The following is a 16,498-nucleotide window of genomic DNA, read 5'->3' on the forward strand; positions in this document are numbered from 1 at the left end:
TTTATCGGTTTTTATGTAAATGCTTTCGGAATTTTCAAATATATTCAGGAATTTACCAAGTACATTAATTTCAGAAAATGTCCATAAATTGTAAAAATGTGCGTGGATTCTGAAAAATTGTTCATAGATCTTACAAAATGTTTTGAAACTTTTAAATATTCACAAATTGTAAAAATGAACATGATTTTTTAAATGTTTCATGAATCCAAAAATGTTACTAAATTTGAAAAATTATTCAAGAATTAAAAAATGTTACTTAATTTAAAATGTATTCCCGAAATTTAAAAAATGAAAATAAAAATAGACAATGAGAAAATGGAATGAAAACCGGTAAAACCAGCAAAAAAACATACGAAAAATCGGTCGAGGGGAGGATGCCAACCAAAAACCAGAACCGTGACTCGTCACCCACCTATTCACCCAACATGGGCTGGCCTAATAAACATTCAGTTCTTTTTTTTTCTCTTCCCTTTTCTACCCTTTTTAATTTATTTTTTTGTTCTTTCACAAAAAAGTTACTTTAAGCTTTTTATTATTTTGTTAAATAAATAGAAATCACCTTTAGTTTTTTTCCCCATGGAATTGGCACATAGGCGATTCAGATGCGATCCGATCTGCCCTAGGTCTCGTTAGTAGGAAAGCTTCCATATCGTCCTCCTCTAGCTCCAATCTCCATCTAGAGTGCGATTCTCGTTCTCTACATGTTCCTGCAACCCTAAACCAACCACATAGACCTTTCGTGTGTTCACGAAGTCTAGTCCTCTGTGCCCTAGGCACGACTTTCAAATGATTGGCAATGACTTTTGAGGCAATCTCATATAGCATCTTACACAGACTAATAGGGGAAAATTGCAAGCAACGTCGATTTTTTTACCTTGGAAATTAGTACTAAAATAGTTTTCTTGATCTTTGTTGCACTCTCAACTCCCTCCACAATCCGAAGCACCATCTTTGTAACTTCACTTCCACATATCTCCCCATGTTGTTGAAAACAATTTACCGGGAAACCATCGTAGCTCGGGGCTTTTGTGGGAAACATCTGAAATAAAGCCCGCTTTACCTCCTCAGCCGAGTATGGAGCCATCAACTTCTCATTCATCTCTCGAGTGACCTTGCATGGGGTTGTCTGCAAACACTTCATCTGTATTGGACACCCCCCTCGCCGAATAGAGGTTACTATAGAATTATGTCGCCATTCCCTCCAACTCTAACATCCTCTGTCACCTGCCCATCATCCATAATCAGGGATGAAATTTTGTTGTTTTTCTGTGTCTGGTCACTCTGAGGTGTAAAAACTTGGAGTTTTTATCTCCATCTCTTAGCCAGTCAACCCTAGATCACTGCCATTGCGTCATCTCTTCCCGGTGGAACAATTCAACCAATCGGTCACTTATTGTTGCTTCTTCCCGAGTCGGACCTACTTGTCCCAGAATATTCCTCAAAATTTCAAAATCTTTTTTCGAAATTACGAATCTCCTTCCTCACATGACCAAACGTGTATCTGTCCCATGCCGATAGCGAAGCTACTAGCGACGTGAGTTTGCCCTTAGTACCACTAACTGAGAGGCTCTCTTGTTTGCGATTCCGAGAAGAAGCAATAAGATCGTGTAGACCATCGTGCATTTCCCACATTGTTTCATACTTGAAGGACCTCCTACCCCCGCGTTTGCAAACAAGTTCACCAAAATTTCCTCGTGGACTGAAGACACCGCATTCAACCAAAATTATGAAGCTTTTGGTTTCCCTAGAAAATGAAGAAAACAAAAAAATGAAACAACCAACGAAAAAAAAGAGAAGAAAGAAGCCAGTCAAAACCATGAAAAAAGAAAGTGGTCATAGAAAAAAGAAAATAAATAGTGAATACCAAGAAAAGAAACAAAGAAAACGGGTCAAAAAGTAAGGAAAACAAAAAAAACATTAAGAAATGAACAAAACAGAAAGAAAAAAAAATAAAAAAAAGGAGCAAAACCCAAACAAAACCAAACCTGTATAGCAATCGAGCAAGGAGAAGAGAAGAGTGACTGCGGAATGGGCCGGTTCATAAATAAAGCACGAGAGGGTTTCTTTAGGGTAGCATAGCGTATATGTCGCTTTAAGCGAGATATAGCTCTCATGACCTCATAGTCCGCGGATAGTGCTCAGGGAGGCGACCAAACGCTCAACCTACCAATGGTGTGATAGCAAAGTGGCTGGCCCCCTACGGCATCTGTGAGATAGCAAGTCATGTGTACGGACTTGCAATTTTTATCGATTTTCATTTATATGTTTTTGGAATTTTCAAATATATTCAGGAATTTACCACGTACATTAATTTCAGAAAACGTCCATAAAGTAAAAATGTGCGTGGATTCTGAAAAAATGTTCGTAGATCTTACAAAATGTTTTGAAAATTTTAAAATATTCACAAATGGCAAAACTGGACATGATTTTTTAAATGTTTCATGAATCCAAAAATGTTACTAAAATTGAAAAACTATTCAAGAATTAAAAAATGTTACTTAATTTAAAAAGTATTCCTGAAATTTAAAAAATGAAAATAAAAGTAGACAATGAGAAAATGGAATGAAAACCGGTAAAACCAGCAAAAAAACATAGGAAAAATCGGTCGAGGGGAGGATGCCAACCAAAAACCAGAACCGTGACTCGTCACCCACCTATTCACCCAACATGGGCTGGCCTAATAAACATTCGGTTATTTTTTATTCTCTTCCCTTTTCTACACTTTTTAATTTATTTTTTTGTTCTTTCACAAAAAAGTTACTTTAAGCTTTTTATTATTTCGTTAAATAAATAGAAATCACATTTAATTTTTTTCCCCATGGAATTGGCACATGGGCGATTCAGAGGCGATCCGATCTGCCCTAGGTCTCGTTAGTAGGAAAGCTTCCATATCGTCTTCCTCCAGCTCCAATCTCCATCTAGAGTGCGATTCTTGTTCTCTACATGTTCCTGCAACCCTAAACCAACCACATAGACCTTTCGTGTGTTCACTAAGTCTAGTCCTCTGTGCCCTAGGAACGACTTTCAAACTATTGGCAATGACTTTTGAGGCAATCTCATATAGCATCTTACACAGACTAATAGGGGAAAATTGCAAGCAATGCCGATTTTTTTACCTTGGAAATTAGTACTAAAATAGTTTTCTTGATCTTTGTTGCACTCTCAACTCCCTCCACAATCCGAAGCACCATCTTTGTAACTTCACTTCCACATATCTCCCCATGTTGTTGAAAACAATTTACCGGGAAACCATCGTAGCTCGGGGCTTTTGTGGGAAACATATGAAATAAAGCCCGCTTTACCTCCTCAGCCGAGTATGGAGCCATCAACTTCTCATTCATCTCTCGAGTGACCTTGCATGGGGTTGTCTGCAAACACTTCATCTGTATTGGACACCCCCCTCGCCGAATAGAGGTTACTATAGAATTATGTCGCCATTCCCTCCAACTCTAACATCCTCCGTCACCTGCCCATCATCCATAATCAGCGATGAAATTTTGTTGTTTTTCTGTGTCTGGTCACTCTGAGGTGTAAAAACTTGGAGTTTTTATCTCCATCTCTTAGCCAGTCAACTCTAGATCACTGCCATTGCGTCATCTCTTCCCGGTGGAACAATTCAACCAATCGGTCACTTATTGTTGCTTCTTCCCGAGTCGGACCTACTTGTCCCAGAATATTCCTCAAAATTTCAAAATCTTTTTTTGAAATTACGAATCTCCTTCCTCACATGACCAAACGTGTATCTGTCCCATGCCGATAGCGAAGCTACTAGCGACGTGAGTTTGCCCTTAGTACCACTAACTGAGAGGCCCTCTTGTTTGCGATTCCGAGAAGAAGCAATAAGATCGTGTAGACCATCGTGCATTTCCCACATTGTTTCATACTTGAAGGACCTCCTACCCCCGCGTTTGCAAACAAGTTCACCAAAATTTCCTCGTGGACTGAAGACACCGCATTCACCAAAAATTATGAAGCTTTTGGTTTCCCTAGAAAATGAAGAAAACTAAAAAATGAAACAACCAACGAAAAAAAAAGAGAAGAAAGAAGCCAGTTATAACCATGAAAAGAAACAAAAAAAAGAAAAGTGGTCATAGCAAAAAGAAAAATAAATAGTGAATACCAAGAAAAGAAACAAAGATAACGGGTGAAAAGTAAAGAGAACAAAAAAAATTAAGAAATGAAAAAAACAGAAAGAAAAAAAATAAAAAAAAGGAGCAAAAACCAAACAAAACCGAACCAAAAACCAAACCTGTATAGCAATCGAGCAAGGAGAAGAGAAGAGTGACTGCGGAATGGGCCGGTTCATAAATAAAGCACGAGGGGGTTTCTTTAGGTGAGCATAGCGTATATGTCGCTTTAAGCGAGATATAGCTCTCATGACCTCATAGTCCGCGGATAGTGCTCAGGGAGGCGACCAAACGCTCACCCTATCAATGGTGTGATAGCAAAGTAGCTGGCCCCCTACGGCATCTGTGAGATAGCAAGTCATGTGTACGGACTTGCAATTTTTATCGGTTTTTATTTAAATGCTTTTGGAATTTTCAAATATATTCAGGAATTTACCAAGTACATTAATTTCAGAAAATGTCCATAAATTGTCAAAATGTGCGTGGATTCTGAGAAAATGTTCATAGATCTTACAAAATGTTTTGAAACTTTTAAATATTCACAAATTGCAAAAATGAACACGATTTTTTAAATGTTTCATGAATCCAAAAATGTTACTAAAATTGAAAACTTATTCAAGAATTAAAAAATGTTACTTAATTTAAAATGTATTCCCGAATTTAAAAAATGAAAGTAAAAATAGACAATGAGAAAATGGAATGAAAACCGGTAAAACCAGCAAAAAAAATAGGAAAATCGGTCGAGGGGAGGATGCCAACCAAATACCAGAACCGTGACTCGTCACCCACCTATTCACCCAACATGGGCTGGCCTAATAAACATTCAGTTATTTTTTATTCTCTTCCCTTTTCTACCCTTTTTAATTTATTTTTTTGTTCTTTCGCAAAAAAGTTACTTTAAGCTTTTTATTATTTTGTTAAATAAATAGAAATCACCTTTAGTTTTTTTCCCCATGGAATTGGCACATGGGCGATTCAGATGCGATCCGATCTGCCCTACGTCTCGTTAGTAGGAAAGCTTCCATATCGTCCTCCTCCAGCTCCAATCTCCATCTAGAGTGCGATTCTCGTTCTCTACATGTTCCAGCAACCCTAAACCAACCACATAGACCTTTCGTGTGTTCACGAAGTCTAGTCCTCTCTGCCCTAGGCACGACTTTCAAATGATTGGCAATGACTTTTGAGGCAATCTCATATAGCATCTTACACAGACTAATAGGGGAAAATTGCAAGCAACGTCGATTTTTTTACCTTGGAAATTAGTACTAAAATAGTTTTCTTGATCTTTGTTGCACTCTCAACTCCCTCCACAATCCGAAGCACCATCTTTGTAACTTCACTTCCACACATCTCCCAATGTTGTTGAAAACAATTTACCGGGAAACCATCGTAGCTCGGGGCTTTTGTGGGAAACATCTGAAATAAAGCCCGCTTTACCTCCTCAGCCGAGTATGGAGCCATCAACTTCTCATTCATCTCTCGAGTGACCTTGCATGGGGTTGTCTGCAAACACTTCATCTGTATTGGACACCCCCCTCGCCGAATAGAGGTTACTATAGAATTATGTCACCATTCCCTCCAACAATAACATCCTCCGTCACCTGCCCATCATCCATAATCAGGGATGAAATTTTGTTGTTTTTCTGTGTCTGGTCACTCTGAGGTGTAAAAACTTGGAGTTTTTATCTCCATCTCTTAGCCACTCAACCCTAGATCACTGCCATTGTGTCATCTCTTCCCGGTGGAACAATTCAACCAATCGGTCATTTATTGTTGCTTCTTCCCGAGTCGGACCTACTTGTCCCAGAATATTCCTCAAAATTTCAAAATCTTTTTTCGAAATTACGAATCTCCTTCCTCACATGACCAAACGTGTATCTGTCCCATGCCGATAGCGAAGCTACTAGCGACGTGAGTTTGCCCTTAGTACCACTAACTGAGAGGCTCTCTTGTTTGCGATTCCGAGAAGAAGCAATAAGATCGTGTAGACCATCGTGCATTTCCCACATTGTTTCATACTTGAAGGACCTCCTACCCCCGCGTTTGCAAACAAGTTCACCAAAATTTCCTCGTGGACTGAAGACACCGCATTCACCAAAAATTATGAAGCTTTTGGTTTCCCTAGAAAATGAAGAAAACTAAAAAATGGAACAACCAACGAAAAAAAAGAGAAGAAAGAAGCCAGTCAAAACCATGAAAAGAAACAAAAAAAGAAAGTGGTCATAGAAAAAAGAAAAATAAATAGTGAATACCAAGAAAAGAAACAAAGAAAACGGGTAAAAAAGTAAAGAAAACAAAAAAACATTAAGAAATGAACAAAACAGAAAGAAAAAAATAAAAAAAGGAGCAAAACCCAAACAAAACCGAACCAAAAACCAAACCTGTATAGCGATCAAGCAAGGAGAAGAGAAGAGTGACCGCGGAATGGGCCGGTTCATAAATAAAGCACGAGGGGGTTTCTTTAGGTGAGCATAGCGTATATGTCGCTTTAAGCGAGATATAGCTCTCATGACCTCATAGTCCGCGGATAGTGCTCCGGTAGGCGACCAAACGCTCACCCTACCAATGGTGTGATAGCAAAGGGGCTGGCCCCCTACGGCATCTGTGAGATAGCAAGTCATGTGTACGGACTTGCAATTTTTATCGGTTTTTATTTAAATGCTTTTGGAATTTTCAAATATATTCAGGAATTTACCAAGTACATTAATTTCAGAAAATGTCCATAAATTGTAAAAATGTGCGTGGATTCTGAAAAAATGTTCATAGATCTTACAAAATGTTTCGAAATTTTTAAAATATTCACACATTGCAAAACTGAACATGATTTTTTAAATGTTTCATGAATCCAAAAATGTTACTAAAACTGAAAAATTATTCAAGAATTAAAAAATGTTACTTAATTTAAAAAGTATTCCCGAAATTAAAAAGATGAAAATAAAAGTAGACAATGGGAAAATGGAATGAAAACCGGTAAAACCAGCAAAAAAATAGGAAAAATCGGTCGAGGGGAGGATGCCAACCAAAAACCAGAACCGTGACTCGTCACCCACCTATTCACCCAACATGGGCTGGCCTAATAAACATTCAGCTATTTTTTATTCTCTTCCCTTTTCTACCCTTTTTAATTTATTTTTTTGTCCTTTCACAAAAAAGTTACTTTAAGCTTTTATTATTTTGTTAAATAAATAGAAATCACCTTTAATTTTTTCCCACGGAATTGGCACATGGGCGATTCAGACGCGATCCGATCTGCCCTAGGTCTCGTTAGTAGGAAAGCTTCCATATCGTCCTCCTCCAGCTCCAATCTCCATCTAGAGTGCGATTCTCGTTCACTACATGTTCCTGCAACCCTAAACCAACCACATAGACCTTTCTTGTGTTCACTAAGTCTAGTCCTCTGTGCCCTAGGAACGACTTTCAAATGATTGGCAATGACTTTTGAGGCAATGTCATATAGCACATTACACAGATTAATAGGGGAAAATTGCAAGCAACGTTGATTTTTTTACCTTGGAAATTAGTACTAAAATAGTTTTCTTGATCTTTGTTGCACTCTCAACTCCCTCCACAATCCGAAGCACCATCTTTGTAACTTCACTTCCACATATTTCCCAATGTTGTTGAAAACAATTTACCGGGAAACCATCGTAGCTCGGGGCTTTTGTGGGAAACATATGAAATAAAGCCCGCTTTACCTCCTCAGCCGAGTATGGAGCCATCAACTTCTCATTCATCTCTCGAGTGACCTTGCATGGGGTTGTCTGCAAACACTTCATCTGTATTGGACACCCCCATCGCCGAATAGAGGTTACTATAGAATTATGTCGCCATTCCCTCCAACTCTAACATCCTCCGTCACCTGCCCATCATCCATAATCAGGGATGAAATTTTGTTGTTTTTCTGTGTCTGGTCACTCTGAGGTGTAAAAACTTGGAGTTTTTATCTCCATCTCTTAGCCAGTCAACCCTAGATCACTGCCATTGCGTCATCTCTTCCCGGTGGAACAATTCAACCAATCAGTCACTTATTGTTGCTTCTTCCCGAGTCGTACCTACTTGTCCCAGAATATTCCTCAAAATTTCAAAATCTTTTTTTGAAATTACGAATCTCCTTCCTCACATGACCAAACGTGTATTTGTCCCATGCCGATAGCAAAGCTACTAGCGACGTGAGTTTGCCCTTAGTACCATTAACTGAGAGGCTCTCTTGTTTGCGATTCCGAGAAGAAGCAATAAGATCGTGTAGACCATCGTGCATTTCCCACATTGTTTCATACTTGAAGGACCTCCTACCCCCGCGTTTGCAAACAAGTTCACCAAAATTTCCTCGTGGACTGAAGACACCCCATTCACAAAAAATTATGAAGCTTTTGGTTTCCCTAGAAAATGAAGAAAACTAAAAAATGAAACAACCAACGAAAAAAAGAGAAGAAAGAAGCCAGTCAAAACCATGAAAAGAAACAAAAAAAAGAAAGTGGTCATAGATAAAAGAAAAATAAATAGTGAATACCAAGAAAAGAAACAAAGAAAACGGGTAAAAAAAGTAAAGAAAACAAAAAAACATTAAGAAATGAACAAAACAGAAAGAAAAAAATAAAAAAAGGTGCAAAACCCAAACAAAACCGGACCAAAAACCAAACCTGTATAGCGATCGAGCAAGGAGAAGAGAAGAGTGACCGCGGAATGGGCCGGTTCATAAATAAAGCACGAGGGGGTTTCTTTAGGTGAGCATAGCGTATATGTCGCTTTAAGCGAGATATAGCTCTCATGAGCTCATAGTCCGCGGACAGTGTTCAGGGAGGCGACCAAACGCTGACCCTACCAATGGTGTGATAGCAAAGTGGCTGGCCCCCTACGGCATCTGTGAGATAGCAAGTCATGTGTACGGACTTGCAATTTTTATCGGTTTTTATTTAAATGCTTTTGGAATTTTCAAATATATTCAGGAATTTACCAAGTACATTAATTTCAGAAAATGTCCATAAATTGTAAAAATGTGCGTGGATTCTGAAAAAATGTTCATAGATCTTACAAAATGTTTCGAAAATTTTAAAATATTCACACATTGCAAAACTGAACATGATTTTTTAAATGTTTCATGAATCCAAAAATGTTACTAAAATTGAAAAATTATTCAAGAATTAAAAAATGTTACTTAATTTAAAAAGTATTCCCGAAATTAAAAAGATGAAAATAAAAGTAGACAATGAGAAAATGGAATGAAAATCGGTAAAACCAGCAAAAAAACATAGGAAAAATCGGTCGAGGGGAGGATGCCAACCAAAAACCAGAACCATGACTCGTCACCCACCTATTCACCCAACATGGGCTGGCCTAATAAACATTCACCTATTTTTTATTCTCTTCCCTTTTCTACCCATTTTAATTTATTTTTTAGTCCTTTCACAAAAAAGTTACTTTAAGCTTTTTATTATTTTGTTAAATAAATAGAAATCACCTTTAATTTTTTCCCATGGAATTGGCACATGGGCGATTCAGAGGCGATCCGATCTGCCCTAGGTCTCGTTAGTAGGAAAGCTTCCATATCGTCCTCCTCCAGCTCCAATCTCCATCTAGAGTGCGATTCTCGTTCTCTACATGTTCCCGCGACCCTAAACCAACCACATAGACCTTTCTTGTGTTCACTAAGTCTAGTCCTCTGTGCCTTAGAAACGAATTTCAAATGATTGGCAATGACTTTTGAGGCAATCTCATATAGCACATTACACAGACTAATAGGGGAAAATTGCAAGCAACGTCGATTTTTTTACCTTGGAAATTAGTACTAAAATAGTTTTCTTGATCTTTGTTGCACTCTCAACTCCCTCCACAATCCGAAGCACCATCTTTGTAACTTCACTTCCACATATTTCCCAATGTTGTTGAAAACAATTTACCGGGAAACCATCGTAGCTCGGGGCTTTTGTGGGAAACATATGAAATAAAGCCCGCTTTACCTCCTCAGCCGAGTATGGAGCCATCAACTTCTCATTCATCTCTCGAGTGACCTTGCATGGGGTTGTCTGCAAACACTTCATCTGTATTGGACACCCCCATCGCCGAATAGAGGTTACTATAGAATTATGTCGCCATTCCCTCCAACTCTAACATCCTCCGTCACCTGCCCATCATCCATAATCAGGGATGAAATTTTGTTGTTTTTCTGTGTCTGGTCACTCTGAGGTGTAAAAACTTGGAGTTTTTATCTCCATCTCTTAGCCAGTCAACCCTAGATCACTGCCATTGCGTCATCTCTTCCCGGTGGAACAATTCAACCAATCAGTCACTTATTGTTGCTTCTTCCCGAGTCGTACCTACTTGTCCCAGAATATTCCTCAAAATTTCAAAATATTTTTTTGAAATTACGAATCTCCTTCCTCACATGACCAAACGTGTATTTGTCCCATGCCGATAGCAAAGCTACTAGCGACGTGAGTTTGCCCTTAGTACCATTAACTGAGAGGCTCTCTTGTTTGCGATTCCGAGAAGAAGCAATAAGATCGTGTAGACCATCGTGCATTTCCCACATTGTTTCATACTTGAAGGACCTCCTACCCCCGCGTTTGCAAACAAGTTCACCAAAATTTCCTCGTGGACTGAAGACACCCCATTCACAAAAAATTATGAAGCTTTTGGTTTCCCTAGAAAATGAAGAAAACTAAAAAATGAAACAACCAACGAAAAAAAAGAGAAGAAAGAAGCCAGTCAAAACAATGAAAAGAAACAAAAAAACGAAATTGGTCAGAGAAAAAGAAAAATAAATAGTGAATACCAAGAAAAGAAACAAAGAAACGGGTAAAAAAGTAAAGAAAACAAAAAAACTTTAAGAAATGAACAAAACAGAAAGAAAATAAAATAAAAAAGGTGCAAAACCCAAACAAACCGAACCAAAACCAAACCTGTATAGCGATCGAGCAAGGAGAAGAGAAGAGTGACTGCGGAATGGGCCGGTTCATAAATAAAGCACGAGGGGGTTTCTTTAGGGGAGCATAGCGTATATGTCGCTTTAAGCGAGATATAGCTCTCATGACCGCATAGTCCGCGGATAGTGCTCAGGGAGGCGACCAAACGCTCACCCTACCAATGGTGTGATAGCAAAGTGGCTGGCCCCCTACGGCATCTGTGAGATAGCAAGTCATGTGTACGGACTTGCAATTTTTATCGGTTTTTATTTAAATGCTTTTGGAATTTTCAAATATATTCAGGAATTTACCAAGTACATTAATTTCAGAAAATGTCCATAAATTGTAAAAATGTGCGTGGATTCTGAAAAAATGTTCATAGATCTTACAAAATGTTTTGAAAATTTTAAAATATTCACAAATTGCAAAACTGAACATGATTTTTTAAATTTTTCATGAATCCAAAAATGTTACTAAAATTGAAAAAAAATTCAAGAATTAAAAAATGTTACTTATTTTGAAAAGTATTCCCGAAATTAAAAAGACGAAAATAAAAGTAGAATTTGAGAAAATGGAATGAAAACCGGTAAAACCAGCAAAAAAACATAGGAAAAATCGGTCGAGGGGAGGATGCCAACCAAAAACCAGAACCGTGACTCGTCACCCACCTATTCACCCAACATGGGCTGGCCTAATAAACATTCAGTTATTTTTTATTCTCTTCCCTTTTCTACCCTTTTCAATTTATTTTTTTGTTCTTTCACAAAAAAGTTACTTTAAGCTTTTATTATTTTGTTAAATAAATAGAAATCACCTTTAATTTTTCCCCATGGAATTGGCACATGGGCGATTCAGAGGCGATCCGATCTGCCCTAGGTCTCGTTAGTAGGAAAGCTTCCATATCGTCCTCCTCCAGCTCCAATCTCCATCTAGAGTGCGATTCTCATTCTCTACATGTTCCCGCGACCCTAAACCAACCACATAGACCTTTCTTGTGTTCACTAAGTCTAGTCCTCTGTGCCCTAGGAACGACTTTCAAATGATTGGCAATGACTTTTGAGGCAATCTCATATAGCACATTACACAGACTAATAGGGGAAAATTGCAAGCAACGTCGATTTTTTTACCTTGGAAATTAGTACTAAAATAGTTTTCTTGATCTTTGTTGCACTCTCAACTCCCTCCACAATCCGAAGCACCATCTTTGTAACTTCACTTCCACATATTTCCCAATGTTGTTGAAAACAATTTACCGGGAAACCATCGTAGCTCGGGGCTTTTGTGGGAAACATATGAAATAAAGCCCGCTTTACCTCCTCAGCCGAGTATGGAGCCATCAACTTCTCATTCATCTCTCGAGTGACCTTGCATGGGGTTGTCTGCAAACACTTCATCTGTATTGGACACCCCCATCGCCGAATAGAGGTTACTATAGAATTATGTCGCCATTCCCTCCAACTCTAACATCCTCCGTCACCTGCCCATCATCCATAATCAGGGATGAAATTTTGTTGTTTTTCTGTGTCTGGTCACTCTGAGGTGTAAAAACTTGGAGTTTTTATCTCCATCTCTTAGCCAGTCAACCCTAGATCACTGCCATTGCGTCATCTCTTCCCGGTGGAACAATTCAACCAATCAGTCACTTATTGTTGCTTCTTCCCGAGTCGGACCTACTTCTCCCAGAATATTCCTCAAAATTTCAAAATCTTTTTTTGAAATTACGAATCTCCTTCCTCACATGACCAAACGTGTATCTGTCCCATGCCGATAGCGAAGCTACTAGCGACGTGAGTTTGCCCTTAGTACCATTAACTGAGAGGCTCTCTTGTTTGCGATTCCGAGAAGAAGCAATAAGATCGTGTAGACCATCGTGCATTTCCCACATTGTTTCATACTTGAAGGACCTCCTACCCCCGCGTTTGCAAACAAGTTCACCAAAATTTCCTCGTGGACTGAAGACACCCCATTCACAAAAAATTATGAAGCTTTTGGTTTCCCTAGAAAATGAAGAAAACTAAAAAATGAAACAACCAACGAAAAAAAGAGAAGAAAGAAGCCAGTCAAAACAATGAAAAGAAACAAAAAAACGAAATTGGTCAGAGAAAAAAGAAAAATAAATAGTGAATACCAAGAAAAGAAACAAAGAAAACGGGTAAAAAGTAAAGAAAACAAAAAAAACTTTAAGAAATGAACAAAACAGAAAGAAAATAAAATAAAAAAGGTGCAAAACCCAAACAAAACCGAACCAAAAACCAAACCTGTATAGCGATCGAGCAAGGAGAAGAGAAGAGTGACTGCGGAATGGGCCGGTTCATAAATAAAGCACGAGGGGGTTTCTTTAGGGGAGCATAGCGTATATGTCGCTTTAAGCGAGATATAGCTCTCATGACCGCATAGTCCGCGGATAGTGCTCAGGGAGGCGACCAAACGCTCACCCTACCAATGGTGTGATAGCAAAGTGGCTGGCCCCCTACGGCATCTGTGAGATAGCAAGTCATGTGTACGGACTTGCAATTTTTATCGGTTTTTATTTAAATGCTTTTGGAATTTTCAAATATATTCAGGAATTTACCAAGTACATTAATTTCAGAAAATGTCCATAAATTGTAAAAATGTGCGTGGATTCTGAAAAAATGTTCATAGATCTTACAAAATGTTTTGAAAATTTTAAAATATTCACAAATTGCAAAACTGAACATGATTTTTTAAATTTTTCATGAATCCAAAAATGTTACTAAAATTGAAAAAAAATTCAAGAATTAAAAAATGTTACTTATTTTGAAAAGTATTCCCGAAATTAAAAAGAAGAAAATAAAAGTAGAATTTGAGAAAATGGAATGAAAACCGGTAAAACCAGCAAAAAAACATAGGAAAAATCGGTCGAGGGGAGGATGCCAACCAAAAACCAGAACCGTGACTCGTCACCCACCTATTCACCCAACATGGGCTGGCCTAATAAACATTCAGTTATTTTTTATTCTCTTCCCTTTTCTACCCTTTTCAATTTATTTTTTTGTTCTTTCACAAAAAAGTTACTTTAAGCTTTTTATTATTTTGTTAAATAAATAGAAATCACCTTTAATTTTTCCCCATGGAATTGGCACATGGGCGATTCAGAGGCGATCCGATCTGCCCTAGGTCTCGTTAGTAGGAAAGCTTCCATATCGTCCTCCTCCAGCTCCAATCTCCATCTAGAGTGCGATTCTCGTTCTCTACATGTTCCCGCGACCCTAAACCAACCACATAGACCTTTCTTGTGTTCACTAAGTCTAGTCCTCTGTGCCCTAGGAACGACTTTCAAATGATTGGCAATGACTTTTGAGCAATCTCATATAGCACATTACACAGACTAATAGGGGAAAATTGCAAGCAACGTCGATTTTTTTACCTTGGAAATTAGTACTAAAATAGTTTTCTTGATCTTTGTTGCACTCTCAACTCCCTCCACAATTCGAAGCACCATCTTTGTAACTTCACTTCCACATATTTCCCAATGTTGTTGAAAACAATTTACCGGGAAACCATCGTAGCTCGGGGCTTTTGTGGGAAACATCTGAAATAAAGCCCGCTTTACCTCCTCAACCGAGTATGGAGCCATCAACTTCTCATTCATCTCTCGAGTGACCTTGCATGGGGTTGTCTGCAAACACTTCATCTGTATTGGACACCCCCATCGCCGAATAGAGGTTACTATAGAATTATGTCGCCATTCCCTCAAACTCTAACATCCTCCGTCACCTGCCCATCATCCATAACCAGGGATGAAATTTTGTTGTTTTTCTGTGTCTGGTCACTCTGAGGTGTAAAAACTTGGAGTTTTTATCTCCATCTCTTAGCCAGTCAACCCTAGATCACTGCCATTGCGTCATCTCTTCCCGGTGGAACAATTCAACCAATCGGTCACTTATTGTTGCTTCTTCCCGAGTCGGACCTACTTGTCCCAGAATATTCCTCAAAATTTCAAAATCCTTTTTTGAAATTACGAATCTCCTTCCTCACATGACCAAACGTGTATCTGTCCCATGCCGATAGCGAAGCTACTAGCGACGTGAGTTTGCCCTTAGTACCATTAACTGAGAGGCTCTCTTGTTTGCGATTCCGAGAAGAAGCAATAAGATCGTGTAGACCATCGTGCATTTCCCACATTGTTTCATACTTGAAGGACCTCCTACCCCCGCGTTTGCAAACAAGTTCACCAAAATTTCCTCGTGGACTGAAGACACCCCATTCACAAAAAATTATGAAGCTTTTGGTTTCCCTAGAAAATGAAGAAAACTAAAAAATGAAACAACCAACGAAAAAAAAGAGAAGAAAGAAGCCAGTCAAAACAATGAAAAGAAACAAAAAAACGAAATTGGTCAGAGAAAAAAGAAAAATAAATAGTGAATACCAAGAAAAGAAACAAAGAAAACGGGTAAAAAAGTAAAGAAAACAAAAAAAACTTTAAGAAATGAACAAAACAGAAAGAAAATAAAATAAAAAAGGTGCAAAACCCAAACAAAACCGAACCAAAAACCAAACCTGTATAGCGATCGAGCAAGGAGAAGAGAAGAGTGACTGCGGAATGGGCCGGTTCATAAATAAAGCACGAGGGGGTTTCTTTAGGGGAGCATAGCGTATATGTCGCTTTAAGCGAGATATAGCTCTCATGACCGCATAGTCCGCGGATAGTGCTCAGGGAGGCGACCAAACGCTCACCCTACCAATGGTGTGATAGCAAAGTGGCTGGCCCCCTACGGCATCTGTGAGATAGCAAGTCATGTGTACGGACTTGCAATTTTTATCGGTTTTTATTTAAATGCTTTTGGAATTTTCAAATATATTCAGGAATTTACCAAGTACATTAATTTCAGAAAATGTCCATAAATTGTAAAAATGTGCGTGGATTCTGAAAAAATGTTCATAGATCTTACAAAATGTTTTGAAAATTTTAAAATATTCACAAATTGCAAAACTGAACATGATTTTTTAAATTTTCATGAATCCAAAAATGTTACTAAAATTGAAAAAAAATTCAAGAATTAAAAAATGTTACTTATTTTGAAAAGTATTCCCGAAATTAAAAAGACGAAAATAAAAGTAGAATTTGAGAAAATGGAATGAAAACCGGTAAAACCAGCAAAAAAACATAGGAAAAATCGGTCGAGGGGAGGATGCCAACCAAAAACCAGAACCGTGACTCGTCACCCACCTATTCACCCAACATGGGCTGGCCTAATAAACATTCAGTTATTTTTTATTCTCTTCCCTTTTCTACCCTTTTCAATTTATTTTTTTGTTCTTTCACAAAAAAGTTACTTTAAGCTTTTTATTATTTTGTTAAATAAATAGAAATCACCTTTAATTTTTTCCCATGGAATTGGCACATGGGCGATTCAGAGGCGATCCGATCTGCCCTAGGTCTCGTTAGTAGGAAAGCTTCCATATCGTCCTCCTCCAGCTCCAATCTCCATCTAGAGTGCGATTCTC

This window comes from Triticum aestivum, chromosome 2D (genome assembly GCF_018294505.1).
Source record: "Triticum aestivum cultivar Chinese Spring chromosome 2D, IWGSC CS RefSeq v2.1, whole genome shotgun sequence".
In the NCBI taxonomy this organism is placed as follows: domain Eukaryota; kingdom Viridiplantae; phylum Streptophyta; class Magnoliopsida; order Poales; family Poaceae; genus Triticum; species Triticum aestivum.